General features: G+C 29.5%; 1 pseudogene; it reads left to right on the forward strand.

The window, feature by feature from the left end:
• Positions 1-8,109: 8,109 nt before the first annotated feature.
• LOC149032791 (histone-lysine N-methyltransferase SETMAR pseudogene) lies at positions 8,110-9,722 on the forward strand (annotated as a pseudogene).
• The last annotated feature ends 14,585 nt before the right edge of the window (positions 9,723-24,307 follow it).

Genomic DNA, 24,307 nt, shown 5'->3' on the forward strand with positions numbered 1-24,307 from the left:
GGCTTATAAACTGACATTTCTAATTTGAAATTACTATACGATGTAAACACAAGTTAACAAATGATACTACCAAGTTCTCTTCACAAAATGTTAAAGAGTATTCCAAGCTGCTTATATGTATGTATTCGACGTGTACTTGTCGCTAATGCCATCTACAGAAATCTATAAATAAATATATATAAATGGGGTATTCGTCGTCAAATTGACCACTTTTGGCTAAAATGCCTTTCGATTTGAAGGAAAGTTTTTTATCCTATTATACCATATGAAAAACAATTTTCAGAATATTTAAAATTTATTTACGAAAACGTAAAAAATTATATAACTTTGGAAAAACATGGCTCTTTTATTTAAAACGGCTATAACTTTTTCAAAGTTTAACCTATTGGGACGTAATCATTTTTCAAATTTATGCTTTTATATAAACATTTGAGAAAAACATAAAAATTAAATTTTAGAACTAAGATATCCATGAAATTTACGCATTCTTTGAATAAGACAATTATATTTCCGAAGTTCGCAATTTTGCATTTTCTTTTTTATTCTCTAAAAAAAACCTTCGAATAATTCTGCTATTATCCTTACCAGTCCCAGAGTAGGCCGAGTTAGTTTGTTATATTTTTTATTTGATCGAAAAACAAATTTTTAATTTTCAAAATTTTAAATTTTTTTTTAAGAAACTTTGTTTTTTGATCCTATAAATAAAGTATATAATATTATAAAATTGTTTAATTGCATTAGCTTAAGGGTTTATACGCAGTTAGAGTACAAATTTTAAAAATTCACTAATTTTTTTTTTAATTATTTTGAAAGGAAAATTTGAGTCTGTGATGTTCTGCTAAGCAATTTGTAATATTGGAGAAAGGTATTATCTTGTGGGCAGCTTTACAAGAGAAGTTATCGGGTGAATTTAAAGATAATATCAGTAGCGCGACGATTCACGCTCAGTGGGTTGGAAGAAAGAAACGGCCGGACGAAACAGATCGTCAATATATCTACGTAATAAAGAAAATAGCAGCACAGGGTGTAGTTGAAGAAAGAGCGTTGATAGACCACATAATTAACGGGGTGGTAGACGATGAGGTGAATAAAGGGATCTTATATAAATCACGATCTCTAGAGGAGTTTATAAGAAATATGAAAATATGCGATATTATGAAAGAAAAATCAAGAGCTACTAAGAGGTCGAGCTGAAGTGATAATGAGGACCCAAGATGAAGGAGAACGGAGCAAAGTAAGACGAAAAAACCACGTTGTTTCTCATGTGGTTCAGCCGACCATAGCGTAAAGCAGTGTCCGATGGTAGGAAAAGGTCCAAAATGTTTTCGTTGTAACAAATGTGGACACATTTCGAAGACATGTGGGAAGCATGTTAACTTTGTTATGGCCTCGGAAGACCTAAGGACGATAACCATACAGAGTAAAGTTTTCATGGCGTTGGTGGATTCTGGAAGGGACCTTACGTTGTTACGCGAAGACGGGTATTGAAACATTGGATCCACAACAACTTTGACCGAGACCTTCTTTGCAACTAGCAAACAATATAAACATCTTTTTGTCGTTATCGATGGATTTACAGAATTCACCTGGTTGTATCCAACCAAGACGACCAGCAGTAGGGAAGTATTGGCCAGGCTGAAAGATCAACAAAAGATATTTGGCAACGCGAAATGGATCATCAGCAACAGAGGGCCAGCCTTCACGTCGGAGGACTTCCGTGAATATTGCCAATCCGAAGGAATCCATCACGTGCTGGTTACGACGGGTGTTTCAAGGGGCAATGATCAAGTAGAGAGGATCATTGGAACCCTAATACCGGTTTTGACCAAGTTGTCTTTGGATAATCCAAAACAGTAGTATCGACACGTAGATAAGGTACAACGCTATTTAAATAGTACATATCAACGTAGGATAGGCCGTACCCTCTTTGAAGTCCTTTTTGGAGTAAAGGTGAAGCGGAAAGAGGACATTGCCATCAAAACAACTATCGAGGAAGAAGCAATTTGAATTGTTCGAATGTTTGAAATGTTTGAAGAAGAACGCGACCAAATTAGAGCATTAGCGAAAGAAAACCTTTTGTGGATACAAGAGGAAAACCGACGACAGTCCAACAAACGATGTAAAGAGGCAATACAGTACAAAGATGGTGACGTTGTGTTCATCAAAAGAACGTAGTTTGGTCCGAATATAAAAATTTCCGCCAAGTATTTAAGACCATATAAAGTTGCACGTGTTATCGGGAACCACCGATACGAAGTATAGAACGTTGGTAAAGGAGAAGAGCCACGAGTTACAACCACAGCAGCGGATTATATGAAATTGTACCAACCAGAAGAAGAAGAAACTCAATCTTCGGGGACCGAAGATACGCAGAATGGCCCAATGTAGGAGAGTTTTAGGTGTCGAAGAGTAAACATAGATAAGTAGGTAGGCGACGAAAGACTAAAGGGAAAAGAACCCAATGGTAGAAACAAAGAAATACGATGCGTGGTCGGTTCTTTGTAAATTGTTAAGTTGTGGGTGAGAATGTGTAAAAATCTAGAAGGTTCTCGAGACGTATGTCTGGAAAATTCGAGAACGACGCAGAGGAATATAAGAGGACACAGATTTAAAGAGAAGTCAGTCAGTCGGTTCAGGAGTTCAGGAATATTCGGTTAGTCCTCAGTCGTAACAATCGCAGTTGCATTATAAGACGTTATCAGTTGTAAGAACGCAGTCGCTTATCTAAGTTGTAGTCGTATGATTGTTAAACTATTATTGTACTTTTTCTAATACCTGTTTTAAATACATCTTATTAGTAGGATTAAACTGGGTGTATGTTCAACTCGCACCTCTCACCCTAAATAAAATTATCCCTACATATATATATATATATACATATATTATATTACTTTTAGGTATAGAACTTGGCTCCAGCCCTTACTCTTTTAATTTGTTTTGTATTTCCACACAGTTTATGAGTCCTTCAGCTTCAGATATGCTTATTCCATATTCTTTTGCTATCTCGTCTGGAGTTATACGCGGGAATTCATTCATAATATGCTCTAATTCTTCATCTTCCGACTCTGTGCGTCACTTGACTACACTAATATATATTTACGGGCTGCAAATAAACTTACACCGCTTTTTAAACGCAACAATTGTAAAAATTGTTTTGTTTTAATTTTGAGAAATTAAATATCACATTTAAAATATGTTTTATATTATTCCAATTTTGTTTACAAAGAATGACAAGATTTAAAATTGAAGTAGTATTTTTTATTTGAGACGTTAATTAAATTGTTAAAATTTCAAGATATTATTAGTATTAACTTATACTCTGCATATAGCAATGTTTGGAAAAATTTATGATGCGCAGGAGGTATATAAGATAATAACTACTTGATATGATTATATTTTTTATGAATTATAAGTCTTTCATCTAGGTACAAGGCTGCTAAGGCTATTTTTTTAAATTCAGCGATTTTTTAGGACATGTAGATAATTTACAGTTTAAAATTCTTTGTTTTTAATCGATGTTTTAAATAAAATAGTGTATGGTACAATTTTAATAAACCTAATCCAAGATATTAGCAAGCAATTAACCTTTTCTTCATTAGTTTCTTCTTATCTTCTTTTTGATTGTGTTATGAAGATTTTTTCTTGAGACGAAATTCTGTCTTTATATTTCATGTAAAATGAATTTTTTATATTTTCTATATTGTCTTAATAAATCATAATAATCCTCTGGTTTATATAGAAAATCCTTCTTTCTTTCTTTTTTTTCTTAATATAAAACTTTCGTAATCAATGATTATGCATTTCTTTTGCCGAAAAATTTTAAATTGTACAAAACATAGGCATTTTTTAAGAAGTTAAATACTATCTAGTTATACATGAGAAGTTTACAATAAATTAAGTATAAATAACGTGATATCTCTTTCTTTTTAAAAATGGACTTTTTAAAACATTAAACAACTTTTAAAATAAACGGTCTATATATTAAAATATAATAATAAATAACGGATAAAGCGTGTTGTACAGGATCATACGATCCAATTTATCAGTGACGCTCAAAACCACATTAGGAGCCGTCGATTTCTTTTATCAGCAGGAAAATACTGCATCGTCTAAGATTTCGGTAAGGGTTACAGCAACATTTCTGTTCTTTTGTCAATATAGTATTTCTTCATCTATAAGACGCATCATTATTATACGTTATATATGGATTGTTCGTTTATTTTCAAATCGGATTTTGTATATATCACGTATTTTCGATATTATCCTGTCCCCTAGTACCGAACATAAATGGTCCTTTAACGCTGTTCAGTGAGACCTACATTCAAAATAGCAACAGAAAAAAAAAATAAGAAAAATATAAATATATACACATTGAATTATAGAATTATTATATATATAATTGTTTATAAACAATAAACAATAATTGATACACAATGTTTTCAATATTATATAAACGGTTAATCATTTTAAAAATTATTTATTCCTTTAATGAATAAATAATTTTATTTTATAAATATTAATTTTACTACTTTCGAAATAATATTTTAATTTATATAAATATATTATTTCAGATCAATGATATAAAAAAAGAAATTAGGTACATTATATCATATGTATCTAGCACTTGAAATATAAAATGAATTCTTTAAAACGAATGTTCGTAAATCAATATTATTTTTAATACCTATTAACGGTTTATGTAATATTATATACTGAAGAAATAAATCATAAATAAACTTTGATAATGATAGTAAAAGTTTGAATATATGTTTTAAATAAACAAAAAAAAAACCAAAATATAATAAAATTTTTTATTAAATTTCGCCGAATTCGAAAAGAGTAATATTTTTATTATATATATATTACTATTAGATATAGAAATTTGCTTACGTCTTTTTACTTCTTATTGGTTATATTTTTTCATACAGTTTATAAACGTTTGAGCTATTGATATGCTAATATCACTTTCTTCTGCTAACTCGTCTGGAGTTAGATGCGGGAATTCATCCATATTATGCACTAATTCTTCATCTTTCAACTCTATGCGTGGTGTTTTTGAAGTACTTGGTCTTTCTAAGTTGAAATTATATATTTTAAAGCGTTTTTACCATACACAACATATACTTAATTACTTAATATCTTATATATATATAGGACTAGCGCCTTCAATTCAAACTTATTAGGTATTCGTGAGAAGAATTGGTCGGTGGGCTCTGGATAGCTCAACTGGTTATAAGAGCAGTCGCCCGGAATGCGAAAGATTCGTAGTTCGAGTCTTGGTCCAGTCGGTCAGTGGTCCAATTTTTTTCACGAATCCCGTACTTATATTAATGATATATCATTTTCTAATCGTTAAATTTAATTTCTTAAATTATACAATTTTTTCAGAAAAATAAATAGAAAAATATCTATATATTATGTTATATTAAAATTTAATATATATATTACCAAGAGGTTCAAAACTTTTCTCAGGCACATTTTCTTTTAAATTGTTTTGTTTTTCCACACTGTTTATGTGTCCTTCATCTTCAGATATGCTTATTCCATGGTCATTTGCTCTCTCGTCTGGAGTTATAGGCGGGATTTCATCCAAAATATTCATTGATTCTTCCTCTTCCAATTCTCTATGTTGTCTTTTTAAAGTAGTTCTTTCTAAGGTCAAATAAGCCGACTTATAGCGCTTATACCATCCACAAAATTTACTTAAGGATTTCATATTCTATATATATATATATATATATATATATATTTGGATGGGTCAAAAAAATCGATTATTTTTTTTCTACACGTCACACTGAAAAATTCGATGCTCAAAATTGGATGATGAATATCTTTTAAACACTTAACTTTATCGACAAAACATAAGACTTTTCATAAATTTTCATAAATTTTTTAAGAGCAGTTAATTTCCTACAAAAATTTTTATTGCGCATTTTATACCAGTCATTTATTGTCGAGTAACAAAATACATAAACGGAATTGAAATTTGTCTTACAATAATTAAAATTAAATCTTCAATATCATTCAAATGGTGAGATTACCAGAAAAATTATAAGATACCTTTTTGTAGAGCATTATATTTCCTACAAGATTTTTAAAACATTTTTCTGTACAGGTAATTAATGATGAGGTATGAATTTTATTCTATTGGACTGAGAAAAAAATAAAAAACTGCGATCCGGAGGATCTTAAAACTTATTAAAAGATCTATAAAACTTGAGAGATCATATGTGTTGAGAAATTTTTAAAGGTGTCTAGGAACTAATTTTTCAGTGTGTCTTGTAAAAAAAAAATAATTGATTTTTCAACCAACCCTAATTTATATATATATATTTGCACATAAAATCAATTTTATTTCCTAAATTTTAAAATTTTTTCCGAAAAAATAATAGAAGACAAAATATATATATTGTATTATATTATAATTTTATATATATATTACCAGAAGGTATAGAACTTTGGTCCTGCTGTAGTTTTTTTAACTCGTTTTGATATTCCTGACTTCTTTGGTAATTGTAAACTGTTCTTATAGTCACTCCTACTTTTGTTGCCATCTCTGCTTGAGTCATATCCGGGTCTTCAAGTCTCAAACGCACTAATTCTTTAATTACCCGTTCTTTATTTGGTCGTTTTGCAGCAGGTCTTTCTAAGTAGAAATCACATCTCTTGAAGCGTTTATACAACACCAAACATGTACTTACGAATATAATATCTTATGTATATATAAAAATGATATATAATTGATATAGATTACCAAGAGGTATAGAACTTTGCTCCTGCTGTAGTTTTTTTAATTCATTTCGATATTCCTGACTTTTTTTGTAGTTCCAAACTGTTGTTACACTCACTCCTACTTTTGCTGCCATCTCTGCTCGAGTCATATTCGGGTCTTCAAGTTTTAAACGCACTAATTCTTTAATTACCCGTTCTTTATTTGGTCGTTTTGCAGTAGGTCTTTCTAAGTAGAAATCACATCTCTTGAAGCGTTTATACAACACACAACAAGTACTTAAGAATATAATATCTTATGTATATATAAAAATGATATATAATTGATATAGATTACCAAGAGGTATAGAACTTTGGTCCTGCTGTAGCTTTTTTAATTCGTTTTGATATTCCTGACTTCTTTGGTAAAGTGAAATTGTAGTTTGGCTTATTCCCACTTTTGCTGCGATCTCTGCTTGAGTAATACACGGGTTTTCAAGTGTCAAACGCACTAATTCTCCAATTACCCGTTCTTTATTTAGTCGTTTTCTAGTAGATCTGTCTAAGTTGAAATCACCGCTCCTGAAGCGCCCAAAGTTTTGTACACATGTATTTAGGGATATAATACCCTTGCCATAAGCGTGTACGAGCATTCGGTGAGCCTCAGAAGCGGATTTGTAACTATTAAAATAATAAAGTAACACTTCTCGCAAATGATGCATTGTTGGCCTATAAACAGACATTTCTAATTTGAAATAACTATTCGATGTAAATACAAGTCAACAACTGGTACTACCAAGTTACCTTCACAAAATGTTAAAGAGTATTACAAGCTGTCTTATATGTATGTCATCTACTTGTCGCTAATGCCATCTACAGAAATTTATAAATATATGGGGCATTCGTCGTCAAATCGGCCACTTTGTACTCCGATGCCTTTCGATTTGGATGAAAGCTTTTTGTCTTATTCTACACTATGAAAAACAATTTTCAGATTATTTTAAATCTTTTTACCAAACCAAAAGAAAATTAATAATTTTTAAATAGAATGGTTCTTTTATTTAAAAAGGCTATAACTTTTTCAAAGTTTAACCTATTGGGACGTATTTATTGAAGTGAAATCTTCTTTAGAATGGAAGTGATCTGAATAGTAAATAAACGGTAACGCAGCTATGTAACGAAGCTATGAAACTCTCTACTAAATAATGAGAGAAAAAGAGACAAACATATAGGATTTAGCCTGCGAGAGAAAGAGACGGAATATATCTATACAGTTTTTCCTATTCTCGGTCTCCTTTTTATGCTATGCTTCGTAGTTATCGCCCCTGGTTGTATATGTGTGTGTTTGTGTGCGACTGCATACTACGCAGCGTAAAAACACATATTCTTTCGATACTCGAAATGTTTGTTGGTAGAAGCGATAGAAGGGTAGAAGAATATACAGAGATAAGCACGTAGGTGTGCGACAAAAAATTAAGGTTCAAACGGACCGACGGCCGAAATAAAGAAAGAAGGTGCGTGGTCTGTTATTATTTTACCAAACGTGGTATTTCTTTTCGATTTAAAGATGTTTCTATTTTATTGAAAAATTAATATTAAATTATTTATTTCGCAAATATTGAAATTAACAGTTACGAAATATATAGAATATAATAACTGTATTGTCTGAAATATTTAAAAAAAAAAAAAGGATTACCAGATACATCAGAGAAAAAAAATTAAATACTGTGGAATAAATGAAAAGCAGCTGACAAATTCCATTCAAAAGCAAGTAAATTATTGTCACATTTTTATATTTTGCTTCTTTATAAAATATATTTGATGCATAAAGACAAAATATTAGGTTGGGGAAAAAGTAATCCATTATTTTTTCGTTAGATGACTTTAGTTATCGATTTCTCGCAAAATATCAATCAAACAATTTCAAATTTATCCTTGCTAGAAAGTTGACATTTAGAGCTAAAAAAAATTCCTTTACCATTTTTTGTTTGGTCTATTTAATTGTGATTTACAGGGTGTTCAAAATGAAAGTCAACAAAGAGAAAATTCCGTACATTTCACACTTTTTCTTTTCTAAAGACGAAAATTCAAGCTAGGCGGGTGAAATTGTAAATGGTGCTTACACTCTCAATACTGTAACAGATAATTACGTGCAATTTTGGTTTCGTCGATTCCGTTCAGGTATTTTTGATGTTAAAGATGCACCTCGCACAGGCTGGCCTATCGTCGAAAATGTCGATAAAATCACAGAAATAATCGAAGTTGATCAGCTTCTTAGTAGTTGTAGCATCGCCCAGGAGCTAAAGATCGACCATAAAACAGTTTTAAACCATTTGCGCAAAGCTGGATTCAAAAAGAAGCTCGATGTTTGGGTGTCACACCAATTAACACCAAAAAACATTATGCATCGAATTTCCATCTGCGAAGCCTTGGCCAAACGGAATGAAATCGACCCATTTCTTAAACGGATGATGACTGGGGATGAGAAATGGGTCACATACGACAATATTGTGCGAAAACAATCGTGGTCAAAGCGCGATGAAGCAGCTCAAATGGTAGCCAAACCAGGACTAACGGCCAGGAAGGTTCTACTGTGCATTTGGTGGGACTGGAAAGGAATCATTTATTATGAGTTGCTTAAATATGGCCAAACACTAAATTGGGATCATTACTGTCAACAACTGGATCATTTAAAGCAAGTGATTGACCAGAAACGGCCAGAATTGGCCAAAAGGAGAGGTGTTGTGTTTGATCAGAACAACACCTGGTCACACATGACTATAGTGACTTCCCAGAACCTCCAGGAGATTGGTTTGGAAATTTTGATGCATCCATCATATAGACCAGACCTTACACTAAGCGATTATCATATTTTTGTTGCACTGCAAAACTTTCTTATTGATAAGAAATTGACATTAAAAGAAGATTGTAAAAATCGATCACAAGAGTTTTTCGCAAATAGGGACCAAGACTTTTATGAGACAGGCATTATGAAGCTACCTTTAAAACGTTAATAAATTAACGAACAAAACTGTGCATATTTGATCAAAATCAGACAACCAGAAGTATGTTAAATAAAGGTTTGAAAATAACGTAAAAATAATGCATAACTTTTTCCCCAACCTAATATGTCTATTAAATTTGATTTTTATATGTTTTTATGAAAAATATCCAAAGAGATGTACTGACCCATGCATATATGAAAATTATATTACAAATTGTGATATTTGAGTATTTAAGAAACTTATACTAATTTTTCAATAAATTAAAAACATTTTTAAGATGTTGAACGTGCAGCGTGAATCAGTGGAGATTACCACGGAGCTGAAATTTAAGACTCGTAGTGTACACAGTTCGATAAGCTGAGAGAGCGATACGATTCAATGCATTTTTTGGATTTTTCGTTGTGCAGATCTTTATTTAGACGAGAGTATTTAAAAAAGATAAGTTTGTGATCCAAAAAATAAGGGCCAGATATGTTATAAATAATAAGGGTCTCGCGAAATGTGGTAGGCTACAGAGTTGAAAAAACATTTCTAGAGAATATCTTTATTAGATCTTTCATTGCATTTTACCTGAACCTTCGTTTAGTCAAGCAGTATTTTCCCTATGTTTTTCATAACGTCTTTATTTCATCTATCCTAAAATGTTTGTTATACAGCGCAAAAATATAGATGAAAACGGGAAATAGAAAACCATACTAAAAAAAAAATATTTTACCTAAGTTTCAAAAAAAGGTTTATTTATTTTTACCTAATTTCTGACGAATTATATTTCCTTTAATAAACATCCTAGCATTTTGGTGATTATTTATAACAATCGCATTCAGCATTCCGTTTTTCTTGCTTGAATTGTGAAAAGTGCACTTTTCATCAGATATTCCACACAGAGACCATACCGGTGACCTTTATTATATATAGTAATAATATTGTAATAAGTAAATCCTACAATTAACTTACTCTTAAAACTGTCCATTCGTCTCATTCTCTCGAAACTTAGATTTTTGAAGGTTTCACTTCTAACACGTGTGATCTGCACACATGATTTTTTTTGCAAATTTTTGCTTTTATATGGACATCTAAAAAACTTAAAAATAAAATTTTAAAACTAAGATATCCATGAAATTTTCGCATTTTTTTAATAAAACCGTTATATTTTCGAAGTTCGCAATTTTGCATTTTCTTTTTTATTCTCTAAAAAAAACCTTCGACTAATTCTGCTATTATCCTTACCAGTCCCAGAGTAGGCCGAGTTAGTTAGTTATATTTTTTATTTAATCGAAAAACAAATTTTTTAATTTTGAAAATTTAAAATGTTTTATTTGGAAAAACTTTCTTTTTGGAGCCTATAAATTAAGTATATAATATTAAAAAATTGTTTAATTGCATTATTTTAAGGGTTTATACGCAGTTAAAGTACAAATTTTAAAAATTTACTAATATTTTTTTTTAATTATTTTGAAAGGAAAATTTGAGTCAAAAACAAAACATTATTCTAATACCCACCATTTTGTCAAAATTCAAAATATTTATAATTACATTCGTCCAATTCCTGCATTGATCTATTGTTTAAAAGAATCGACAACAGTTTTTGATTTCAAATAATCCCAACTGCTGAGACGGAGATCAACGCTAAGCATCTTTTTTGAAGGTCCTTCGAGAGATCATCTACAGGAGCGGTGAAAATTAATATTTTTACATGATCGACGCGATATTGTATTCTCAAAAAAAGCCTCTGTTTGAACTATTATAACTTGTAATTGATAAATAAAAACTGTTTCTATAAAAAATTTAGAAAAAGACGTCTTCTTTGAGCTTTGCAACTAAGTATAACCCCTTCAACGACATTTTTCCGTGCTTCTGAATAAAACGAATCATTTTTTATTAATAATACATTAGAAAGAAACTGCACCAAAAATATAATGATATGAAAAAATATTTTTATGTTTGTTATAAGAATACATAAGTGAGGAAATCATTTATCCTGAAAATTATCTTTGAGTAATATGCAGATAATTTAGATTAAACAAAAATTTTTAATAGAAATAAAGTAATGTTTAAAATAAATTATATTTTAGATATTCATAAAATAATGTTAAATAATCGAATTATGAAAAATTAAGTACAATATATTTACAATTATAAAAATAAATTTACAATAAATATAATAATTTTATGTTTGTCTAAAGATTATAAGATAATCATATCTACATTTAAGGTACATTTCAATTTGCACTAACACTTTCTGAAACCCTGTAGAGTATCAAGCAATTAGTTTATTACTAGTGGACGTAAAAATATTTCTAGAGTAGGTAAATGTTCTTCAATGATACTTTAACGATACAGAAACGGTTAATGTGTTCATTAGATAGTTAAAATGCGGAAAACTTTCAATTCCACACATAAAAGAAACAAATCAAATAATCTTTTGAGATTTTCCCTAGCGACCGCTTCTCATTTATCTCAAAAAATAATAATCAAGAAAAGTGAAAGAGGTGCAGGGTCATATGATCCAGTTTATCCAGAGACGCTCGAGGCAACATCGGTCGATTTCATTTATCAGCAGGAAAACATTGCATCGTCTAAGATTGAGGTAAGTTTTACAGCAACATTTCTGTGCTTTAGTCAATATAGTATTTGTTTATCTATAAGACGCCCCATTTTTATACGTTATATATGTATTATTCTTTTATTTTCAAAACAGATTTGGAATATATCACGTATTGTCAATATTATCCTGTCCCCTAGTACCAAACAGAAATAGACCTTTAACGCTGTTCAGTTAGACCTACATTCAAAATAGCAAAAGAAAAAAAAAAGATAAATATTTATATACTCAGTTAGTCACAGAGTTATTTTATATATCATTGTTTATAAACAATATTTGAAACAGAATGTTTTTAAATTTATATACACAGTTAATCTATTTAAAAATTATTTATTCGTTTATTAAATAATTTTATATCAATTTTACTACTTTCGAAATAATATTATATTCTATATAAATATATTATTTCAGATAAATGATATAAAAAAAGAAATTAGGAATATTATATCATATTTATCTAGTACTTGAAATATAAAATGAATTCTGTGAAACGCGAATATTTGTAAATCAATATTATTTGTACTGTCTAGTAACGGTTTATATGATATTATACACTAAAGAAAACAAATCATAAAAAAACTTTGACAATTATAATAAAAGTGTCAAAATAGGTTTAAAACAAACAAAAAAATAAAACTTTTCCTTAAATTCCTTTCATTTTAAACTGACATGTTCCAAAGCTGTCAATAAGAAAATAACATTTTCATTATATACATACATATATGCATTATATAATATTAGTATTTAATATATATATTACTTTTAGGTATAGAACTTTTCTCCTGCATTCTTTCTTTTAATTTGTTTTGTATTTCCGGACTGTTTATGCGAGTTGGAAGTGTAGTTTGGCTTATTCCCAATTGTATTGCCAACTCCCTGTGAGGTATATTCGGGTTTTCATAGAGCAAACGCACTAATTCTCCATCTTCCCATTCTCTACGTGATCTTCTTGTAGTAGGTCTTTCTGAAATTAAATCACTTTTCTTAATACGTTTATACGTAACACACAACATGTACTTAAGGATAAAAAATCCTGTATATGTATATATCTATTATATATAATTTTTCCTGTCGTTTAATATTATTTCTTAATTTTCATAATTATTTCAAACAAACAAAAATAGAAGAAACAAAATATGAATATTATTTAATATTATAGATATATATTTATACTTTCTATTATATTATTTATGTTACTATTATATATATTAGTTATAGAACTTAGCTTACGCCTTTTATCTTTTAATAAGCTTTGTATTTCTTGAGTGCGTACTCGCTTTGAAACTATACGCTTGCTCATTCCCAATTGTTTTGCGATTTCGCTATGAGGTATACCAGGGTTTTCACAGAGCAAACGCACTAATTCTTTATCTTCCCATTCTCTACACAGTGTTCTTGAAGTAGGTCTTTCTAAGTTGAAATTACATTTCGTGAAGCGTTTTTACCACACACAACATTTACTTAAAGATATAATGTCTTATATATATATATATATATATATATATATATATATATATATATATATATATATACATTATATTATAGTAATATTAAATATTTTATATTACTTTTAGGTTGAGAACCTGACTCCAGCCTGTTTTCTACACTCTTTTTGAGTCCTTCTGCTTTAGATATGCTTAATTCATGTCTTTTTGCTATCTTGTCATTAGTTATAGGTGGAATTTCATCCAGAGTATTCAGGGATTCTTCCTCTTCCAATTCTCTATGTTTTCTTTTTAAAGTAGTTCTTTCTAAGATAAAATAAGCCGACTTGTAGCGTTTATACAATCCTCAAAATTTCCTTAAGGATTTCATATCATATATATATATAGTAGGGTGGGTCCAAAAATCAATTTTTTTTTCTACACGTAACACTGAAAAATTGGTTGCTAAAAACTAGATGACGAATACCTTTTAAACGCTTAACTTAATCGCTAAAACATAAGACTTTTCATAAATTTTCATAAATTTTTATAGAGCAGTTAATTTCCTACAAAAATTTGTATTGCGCATCATATAATAGTCATTTATTGTCGAGTAAAAAAATTCATTATAAAAAATGAAATTTGTCTTAAAAATATTAAACTTAAATCTTCAATATCATTCAAATGGAGAGATTAACGGAAAAATTATAAGACACCTTCTTTGTAGAGCATTAAATTTCCTACAAGATTCTTTTAAAACATTTTTTTGTACAGTTAATTAATGATGAGGTATGAATTTTATTTTATTGGACTGAGAAAAAAACAAAAAACTGCGATGCGGAGGATCTTCCTATTAAAATTAAGACATCATATCTGGTGAGAAATTTGTTATGGTGTCTAGCACTCAATTTTTCAGTGTTTCTTGAAAAAGAAAAAGTAATTGATTTTTTTGACCAACCCTAATTTATATTTATATTTGCAGATAAAATAAATTTTTATTTCCTAAATTTTACAATTTTTTCCGTAAAATTAATAGAAGACAAAATATATATATTGTATTATATTAAAATTTTATATATATATATTACCAGGACGTATAGAACTTTGGTCCTGCTGTAGTTTTTTTATTTTATTTTGATATTCCTGACTTTTGAGGTAATTTGAAACTGTCATTTGACTTGTTCCAACTTTTGCTGCCATCATTCCTTGAGTAATACCCGGGTCTTCAAGTCTCAAACGCACTAATTCTCCAATTAACCGTTCTTTATTTTGTGGTTCAAAATTATATCTGTTTAAGTTGAAATCACCGCTCTTGAAGCGCCTAAAGTTTTTTTGACACGTATTTAGGGATATAATATTCTTGCCATAAGCGTGTACGAGCATTTGGTGAGCCTCATAAGCGTAAGCATTACTATTAAAATAGTAAAGTAATACCTCCCGCAAATGACGCCTTGTTGGCTTATAAACTGACATTTCTAATTACAAATAACAATAAAATGTATACACAAGCTAACAACTGATACTACCAAGTATATATACCTATACCTTCACGAAATGTTAAAGAGTATTCCAAGCTGTCTTATATATATGTATTCGACATCTACTTGTCGCTGATGCCATCTACAGAAATCTATTTACTTCTGCTTGTCTATTTATAAAGTTTTCTATTATTATTCGTTGTATATGAATTTTTTTGTTTATTTTTAAAATGGATTATGTATGGATCATGTAATTTTGCTCCTAAACTTTCCTCTAGTACCGGAAAAAAATAGTTCTTTAACGCTGAACAGTGAAAACTACATAGAAAATAGCAAAAGAAAAGTACGAGTAATGAACCAAATACGTGAAGGCCAAAGGAAGTAGTGAAGTATTTGGGAAGCAAGCTAAAGGAGTGAAAGCTAACGATAAAAGTTTAAATAGAGATAAGATGAAACAGCCACTAATTGAGATATCTAAAATTGAAAGAACTATTTGCGTAGGGTGCTTAGCGAACTATGGCGAAGACTGGATTCAGTGCTACAGTTGCTATGGGTGGGCTCATGAAGCATGTCAGACAATCCTGAATTTTCATACGTCTACATGTTTGATCAATGCTGGATGATTCAAAAACTTCCGGTGCTAATTACTCGAAGTGAAATCTCTCCCGTACTAGGTGACACTTCCAGCGATTTTATATTTTTACATCAAAGCTTAATTCTTATTTTTAAATATGTTTGTGCAGAAGTTGTATTTTTGTTAATTTATGTTGATTCTATAGTTTGTTGATTTCACTTAATAATAAATTAAGTTAATTTTTTCGAAATAGTTTTTATTTTATTTCTAAAAAATCTTAAGTATCCGCTACTAGGCGACTGAACATTTAAAATGAACATTATATATTTTTAAGTATAAGAAATGATTGTATTAACTATCCAATCGACTACTATTTCACATTCTATATTAGTATATATAATTTGTATTGTAAACGATCATTTAATCATTTACTTATACACTATAGTGTTATAAAACATTAAAATCTCGTAATTGTTTTCAGTTGCAAAAACACATAAAATGAATGAACTATTAATTTTTAAATATAATTAAATATTTTTAGTTCACTAACCAATTAGTAAAAAGTTTTATTTGAATATTTTTAGAATACATCATTTTTATTTGAATCAATCATTTGACCATTTAAAATAAGATTTAATGTTTAAGGACGCCTCGTAAGTCTATTTATTATCTCGTACTCATTCCGAGTTCAAACTTCGCGGAAATTACGCGAGGTTACTTCGTAACACGACAAAGTGGTGACGAGTAAAAGCAGCTCCTATGAATTTTCATGATTTACACGAATCGTCGTCGTATTACGCAGAACCGGTCTAACCGTTCCACGAGTTACCTTCCATGCTTTTTAAAAGTAAACGTTTTCAAAACAACATAAGATTTACGAATAAAATTAGAATTAATTATGCAATACTATTATAATAATATTACAATTCTTACTTAAACAATTATTATATTAAAGTAAATCGATAAATTTTAATAATACATGGTCTAACACACATACAAACGAATAATTTCATTATACAAACACATATTCTAATAATAGTTATGTAAATTAACAATGTTTTTATACTAGCTCGTATTTCTTTGATACAAAGTTAAATAAAAAAAAATTACAAACTACAACAATTATGGTACCGATAGAAAGTACAAGTTAAAAAATGATCAATGACTATTGCAATTATTCAAGGATAATAACATGAGTACAATGATACTATTCTTTCCGCGTTCCTGAACGTACACGCATTCACGTGAACCAACTATTGTCTATTGTCTTTTATATTTACAATTTCAAGGCTATCTAGAAAACATTTTCCACGTAGAAAAACCTAATAAATCATCGTGAGAATGTAGATGGATAGATAAATAAATGAATAGATGAAATATATCAGAATATCTTGATTGTAAGTATGTTTGTGAGATCAATAAGTTACTCGTTGCAGTCTCCAAGTGAATATAAAGGCTGGTATATGGTTTACAGTGTTCGGACCAATGGTAGAACCGGTACTCCCGTTGCCACGCCCTACGTCTCACTGAACGATCGCTACCTGGACCGGGAGAGATGCTGCCAGGGGTTGATTTAAAATTGTCCTATTTCAAGCTAACTGTTGCAATCCTTTTATTGACAATACTTCATCGTTATTATGATTCTTATTACGTGAAAAATATACGAATAAAAATAATACGTATGTTATATTTTTATTTCGTTTATTTAATACGTACCATTGTATCATACACAATAATAATAATAATAATAATAATAATAATAATAGTAATAATAATAATAATAATAATAATAATTTTAGCCATTTTTATTCTAAACGAAATAGAAATATTTTAATGTAAAATTTATCTTTTGTTAAAGATAATGGAAATTGTTATTCGTATTATTATTGGTAAAACTGAAGAAAATCAAAATTTAGGAAAACTACTATCATGATAATTCTGTAACTAACTGTACTATAACTATATATGTAAATAAAATTGTCATATTCAAATAATTGGTACAATTAATTTTGTTAATATTACCAACAACACTTGTATAAATAAATTATGTACAATAAATGATTGTATTATCTACGAATCAATTATTATTAATATAAAAAAAGATCGTGTTAAAATTAAATATATAAATAATTATATATATAAAATTTCGTGTTAAACAAATAACAATCGTGTTTGGTAATTAATGAGTGAAAAATTGTTACGGAAATTCTTGAGTATATTGATCGAAATGTCCAGAAGTTTGATATATCAAACGGACATCGTTCGATAGCAAGCATAAAAGCGGCGAGTCGTGACAAGTTCTTGGAAAAGATTAGGCGTCGTTAACGGCCTTCGTCGGACGTCGACCCTTTGTCGGGTTATATAGTGTCGTACCTTCCTTTTTCTTCCACTTTATATATATATATATATACCTTGTGTGTTCGTAAATCTTAAGTATCGTTAAACGATACAATCTAATCACAAATAGTTCGATATCTTTTTCCCCACACAAAAAAAAACTTCAGAAAACTTCGACAAATGTCGGAAACCATTTTGAATTGGACACAAGTTGCCGCCTCCTACCGGCGCCATTTTGGTACCCGTCTATTCGCCGAACGCTAATATCAGAGTCAAAACAATAATCTGTTCTAATATTAACATTTTATTTTCTTATGATTTAATTATCAAAAATATTTCATCAATATAATAATAAAAAGTTTATTGAGAGAAATTGATTAAAGTATACAACGAACTAAATGGCAAATGCTAATGCGATTAAATTTTTGAAGAGGAGTCCTGGGGAATATTTGAAAACGCGCATGCGCTAGTATGTTCTTTTGTTTTTTCTAACCTAAAAAAACAAACATTTACAACTCGTATAAACGGTAAAACATCGGAATCACGGTTTGCTGTAGAGAAAAAAGTTAGAACATTTAAAAAAAAAAATAAAAAAGAAGAAATGAAAGTACGTAAATCCTTTTATGGGTACCTTGGACGGTACACGGTAGAGTGCATGAACATGATGGTGGTTGTATTAGTAGTTGTAAAGTCGAACACAACACAAGAGGCGAATCCACTTCCCCTCCGACGATCCGCTTGATTCCCACCAAGTAGCCAAGTTCTCCTCTTGCCCTCCCCCTCCTTGTAAGGTCCCCCCCTATAACCTCCACCCTACCGCGCCGGAACCGCCCGAGAAGAATCCACGGAACGTGGGAAGGGATGGATCTGCCCTCCCTCTACACCCAACAAGTCTTTACCTCTCTGGCAACAAGTTAGGTGGAACCTTGTACTACACGATGTACAATTTGTCGTCATCGTCACGGCACAGGTGGTGGTATCTCATCTCGACGTTTATCTTACGTTTAATGAAACGATTTTTAAGATTATTTTTTTTAGCAAACTAATAAATGTACTTGTATTTAGAAAATGAAATAATTTTTGATGAAAATGTTTAGTTTTGAAATAATATTTGATGCAACTTTAACTTAACTTAAACCTTAAACAACTTAACTTAACCCGTTCAATTCCAAAATTATATTTGAATTTTGTTATTGGTAGATTTCAAACAACTATTGAATGTTTTTTTTTTTTTGATATTTACTTTAACTAAAGAAATAAATTTGATTGAATACTCGTTTTATTTATAAGTGTATGATAAAAACTGATGTCGAGTGACACTCGACATGTTAAAGGAGTATTTTTGTATCAGTTGCAAGTACATTTTCTGTTGTTTCCCAAATTCTAGAAAAAAGGTTTGCATATTCGATCAATTAAAAAATATTTATTGATTCTCGTGATTGAATGATAAAAAAGAAAATGTGAATGATCGATGACATTAAAAAAAAAAAAAAAAAAAAGTAAAAAAAATAAAAAGAATATTCCGAGGTCGACGTGACTTAGGATAATAAAAGACGGTAGTGACGTATGGTACGTGAATGAAAAAAAATAAAGGAGAAAGAATGAAGAGAAGGTAGGCGCTAACGGCTTGAGTTTTTGCGTCGTCGCCTAGTTAATTAGAAGAATTAATTAACATATTTAAGTAGGATAATTAATATGCGCGACCGAGACGCCTTCCTCCGGATGTAGACGCGGTGTCGAAGATGTCGCGATTTTCGGCACCGCGAGAGCCTAAACGCCACACCTACGTTCGTCGACCACCTACCGAGCGCACTACACCTAACTTCCTTTTTTCTTTCGTCGGCAAAATCGTTCCAAGAGAAACAAAATGAATACAAAAAATATTCGAGTCTGTCCAAAACGAAATGGCGACATTACAAAAGTAAACTCGTTGCATTATTCCGTTCATGTGATTGGTTCATTCAATAAATTTACTTATGCACACACGTGTATTTAATATAATTATTAAAATAATATCCTATGATCGATGAATGATAATACAAATATTTCATAACAATCTATTTTTTAATATTTCATTACAATTAATTTTAACAACAACAAAAATGATTCAGGTAAAGTTTCTAAATAAATCTCTGAATTAGTGAAATTAATTTTAAATTAAATAACAACAAAACAACACCAGTTTATAAATAATTAAATAAATTATATATACAAAATTTATTTGGAATAAATAAATAATTAAATTATTTAAATTTGATGCTAAAAAAAATAATATAAATAATAGTATATGAGTTTAGATATGGAAATGTTGGCAAGGTCGAATAAAAATCGATCGTGATCGTTATTCGATATATCGATGATGACTATAACTACTACTGACGAAGACGAGTTCCGTGCGTCATGGACGAGGTAAGAATGGACGACGAATGATTGAAGACTCGCGATCGTTTCCTGACACAGGAAGTCTGGCCAAAGAGGAAGTTTCTTACCTGCGTCAGTAGACACGACACACGTTCATTTTCTGTCGTTGTCTCTTTGTGTCGTTCGGAACACTCGCGACAAAGGGAAGCCGACAATTGATTTTGGTTGAAACACTGGCATCATTTTCATCGATCCAAATAACATTTCTAAATCATATAAATGTTTAAACACAGAATTGTTTTTTTACTAGGAATAAAAAATAGAATTTATTGTGAGCATGATTGTAATTATTGTAGGTCAGGTATGTTAAGGTGTATCATTTATTTTATTTTATTTTAATTTGGGTTCTTTCAACTTTTTATTGAAAGAAGGAAAAAGAAGGTTGTTCTGTTGAGTTCATTTTTATTGGTTCAAATAACTTTTCTAAATCGTACAAATATTGAAATAAGAATTATTTGTTTCCTAGGAATACAAATAATTAATTAGCAACATAATAATAATTATTGTAGGTCAGGTATGTTAAGGTGTATCATTTATTTTATTTTATTTTAATTTGGGTTCTTTCAACTTTTTATTGAAAGAAGGAAAAAGAAGGTTGTTCTGTTGAGTTCATTTTTATTGGTTCAAATAACTTTTCTAAATCGTACAAATATTGAAATAAGAATTATTTGTTTCCTAGGAATACAAATAATTAATTAGCAACATAATAATAATTATTGTATGTTAGGTATGTTACTATTTATCATTTCCTTTATTTTATTTTAATTTGGGTTCTTTTAACTTTTTATTGAATGAAAGAAAAAGAAGGTTGTTCTGCTGGAAGCATTTTTATTAGTTCAAATAATTTCTCTAAATTTTATAAATATGAAAACGCAAATTATTTATTTCCTAGGAATAAAAATAATTAATTAGCAACATAATAATAATTACCAATATTAGGTATATTACTGTATACTATTATATTTCTTTTATTTTATTTTTTGTTCTATCAAATTTTTATTTAAAAAAAAAAAGAAATAGAAGGTTTTCCAACTAGAAATATTTTATTGATTCAAATAACTTTTCTAAGTTGTGTAAATATCGTAACAAAATTTTGTATTTCCCTAAAAATAAAAATAATTAATTAGTAACATAATCATAATTATATTAGTTATTCATATTACTGTATACCATTTTTTTTATTTTATATTATTTTTTGTTCTATCAAATTTTTATTAAAAAAAAAGAAATGGAAGGTTTTCCAACTAGAAATATTTTATTGATTCAAATAACTTTTCTAAGTTGTGTAAATATCGTAACAAAATTTTGTATTTCCCTAGTAATAAAAATAATTAATTATCAGCATATATATCAATAAATATATTAGGTATATTACTGTATATCATTAATTTATTTTATATTATTTTTTGTTCCATCCAATTTTTATTAAAAAAAAAATAGAAGGTTGCTAAACTAAAAATATTCTATTGATTCAAATAACTTTTCTAAATCGTATAAATATCTTAAAAAAATTATATATTTCCCTAGAAATAAGAAAAACAATTAATTATTAACAGAATAATAATTATATTATGTATATTACTGTATACCATTAATTTATTTTTATATTATTTATTCTTCTTTCAACATTTTATTGAATAAAAAAGAAAGTAGAACTTTGTCCTACTAAAAACATTTTCATAAATCCTACAAATTTCATCAATTATATCGAATAACATAAGAAATCAAAAATAATATCAAAAACAAGATTTTATTTTCCCTAAAAAAAAAAAAAAACCTAGAGAAAAAAAAAACAATTCATTACGAGCATAATAATAATTATATTAGGTATGTTACCGTGTACCATATTTCTTTCCGAGCTCCCCTTCTTAACTTTTTCTTTTCTTATTTCTTTTTTCGCCCTTTTATTGAAAGAGAGAGAGAAAGAGAGAGAGAGAGAGAGAGAGAGAGAGAAGTTAGCAGCAAATTGGAACCTCCCGTTGCCCTTCCTTCCAGTAATTGGCAAGAGATGCAACTGGACGTTTTTCTCGGTCCGGCCCCGATCCGTAATTGCGTCCGATCCGACGAACGAACACGCTGCATACATGTTGCATAGACTGTTAGCGAGTAAAGTAGCCATCTTTGATGACTCTAAGACCCGATCGAGAATTTTCTAAACGTTTCTTCTCTCTTTTCTTCTTCCTCTTCTTCTTCTTCTTTTCTAGTGTCATTGACCCCCATCTCATGTCGAAGTTATGTAATCATAGATTCTCACCACGAAAGAAATAAACATTTTTTATTGTTGTATTTTTATTTTTATTTTTATATTATGTAACCGTAATTAAAGAAATTACATGCGACGATTTTTTTTAAATAAACGTTCATTCGAAGTTTTGCAACATGGAAAATTGAGGATGAGGTTCAAATATTGCAAAGGAAAAAAAATAAGGAGGGTAAAGAAAGAAAGAAAGAAACAGATAAACGAAGATAGAAAACTAGAAAGAGAGAGAGAGAGAGAGAGAGAGAAGATTTAGCCGGAAGTTAGTGGCCGTTGTTGCGCCCTGTCATCTCACGGCTCGTAAAAGCTGCTCCTTTTTCACTTCTTTTATCCTCTCTCTCATTCTATCTATTTGGTTGCTTATTTCTTTACTTTCGTATTGCAGAGCTCGATGACAGGTGAAGGTAAAGATGAGAAGGGCTGGAGATCGGGTGCGGTCCATCCGACCGGATATAATTGCTCTCGTCGTTGATTGACTCTCCTGGCTGAGTTTCTTTTGTGAAAGAACTCACGCCGCACGGTAGTAGACATAGACAAATATTTTCTTTTCTTTTTTTGTTGTTTTTTTTCTTTATCCCCATTTATTTCAACATCTTTTTGTCTTTATTTATTCACCTATTATTTCGAAATATTTGAAACAAGTTATAAACTAACCCTTTTTAATGTTATGACCGCATATATGCGTCCAACGAGTAGTAGACATAAACAAATATCTTTATTTATTCACCTATTATTTCGAAATATTTAAAACGAGTCATAAACTTGTCGTGTATCAATCTTTTTTAGTGTTATGACCGCATATATGCGTCCAATGAGTAGCAAACATAGACAAATATTCTTTGTTTTTGTTTCCCATTTATTTTAATATCTTTTTATCTTTATTTATTCACCTATTATTTCGACATATTTGAAACGAGTGATAAACTTATTATGTACTAACCCTTTTTTAGTATTATGATCGCATATATGCGTCCAACGAGTAGTACACATAGACAAATATTCTTGTTTTTTTATCCCCATTTATTTTAATATCTTTTTATCTTTATTTATTCGCCTATTATTTCGAAATATTTGAAACAAGTAATAAACTGTGTGTACTAACCCTTTATAGTGTTATGACCGTATATATGCGTCAAACGAGTAGTACACATAGACAAATATTCTTGTTTTTTTATCCCCATTTATTTTAATATCTTTTTATCTTTATTTATTCACCTATTATTTCGAAATAATTGAAACTAGTAATAAATTCGTTGATTACTAACCCTTTTTAGTGATATTGGCGAATATATGCGTCCAAAGAAAATAATTTGTGTGAATTAAAGACGTTTAGATGTGCTTATAAATTTTTTCTATCTTATTCGGTTCAATATTTTTTTCCTTTTTGTTATTTTATTTCATCAAAATAGATAATATTTACAGATAAAACATTCCGTTCTTGTTATTTGCAATTGTAAGGTGAATTCTATATTCAAAGGGTTAAATAACTCGTTGTTAATTA

This window comes from Polistes dominula, unplaced genomic scaffold, assembly GCF_049000335.1.
Source record: "Polistes dominula isolate Pdom_NZ unplaced genomic scaffold, Pdom_raw_medaka contig_84, whole genome shotgun sequence".
Lineage (NCBI taxonomy): Eukaryota > Metazoa > Arthropoda > Insecta > Hymenoptera > Vespidae > Polistes > Polistes dominula.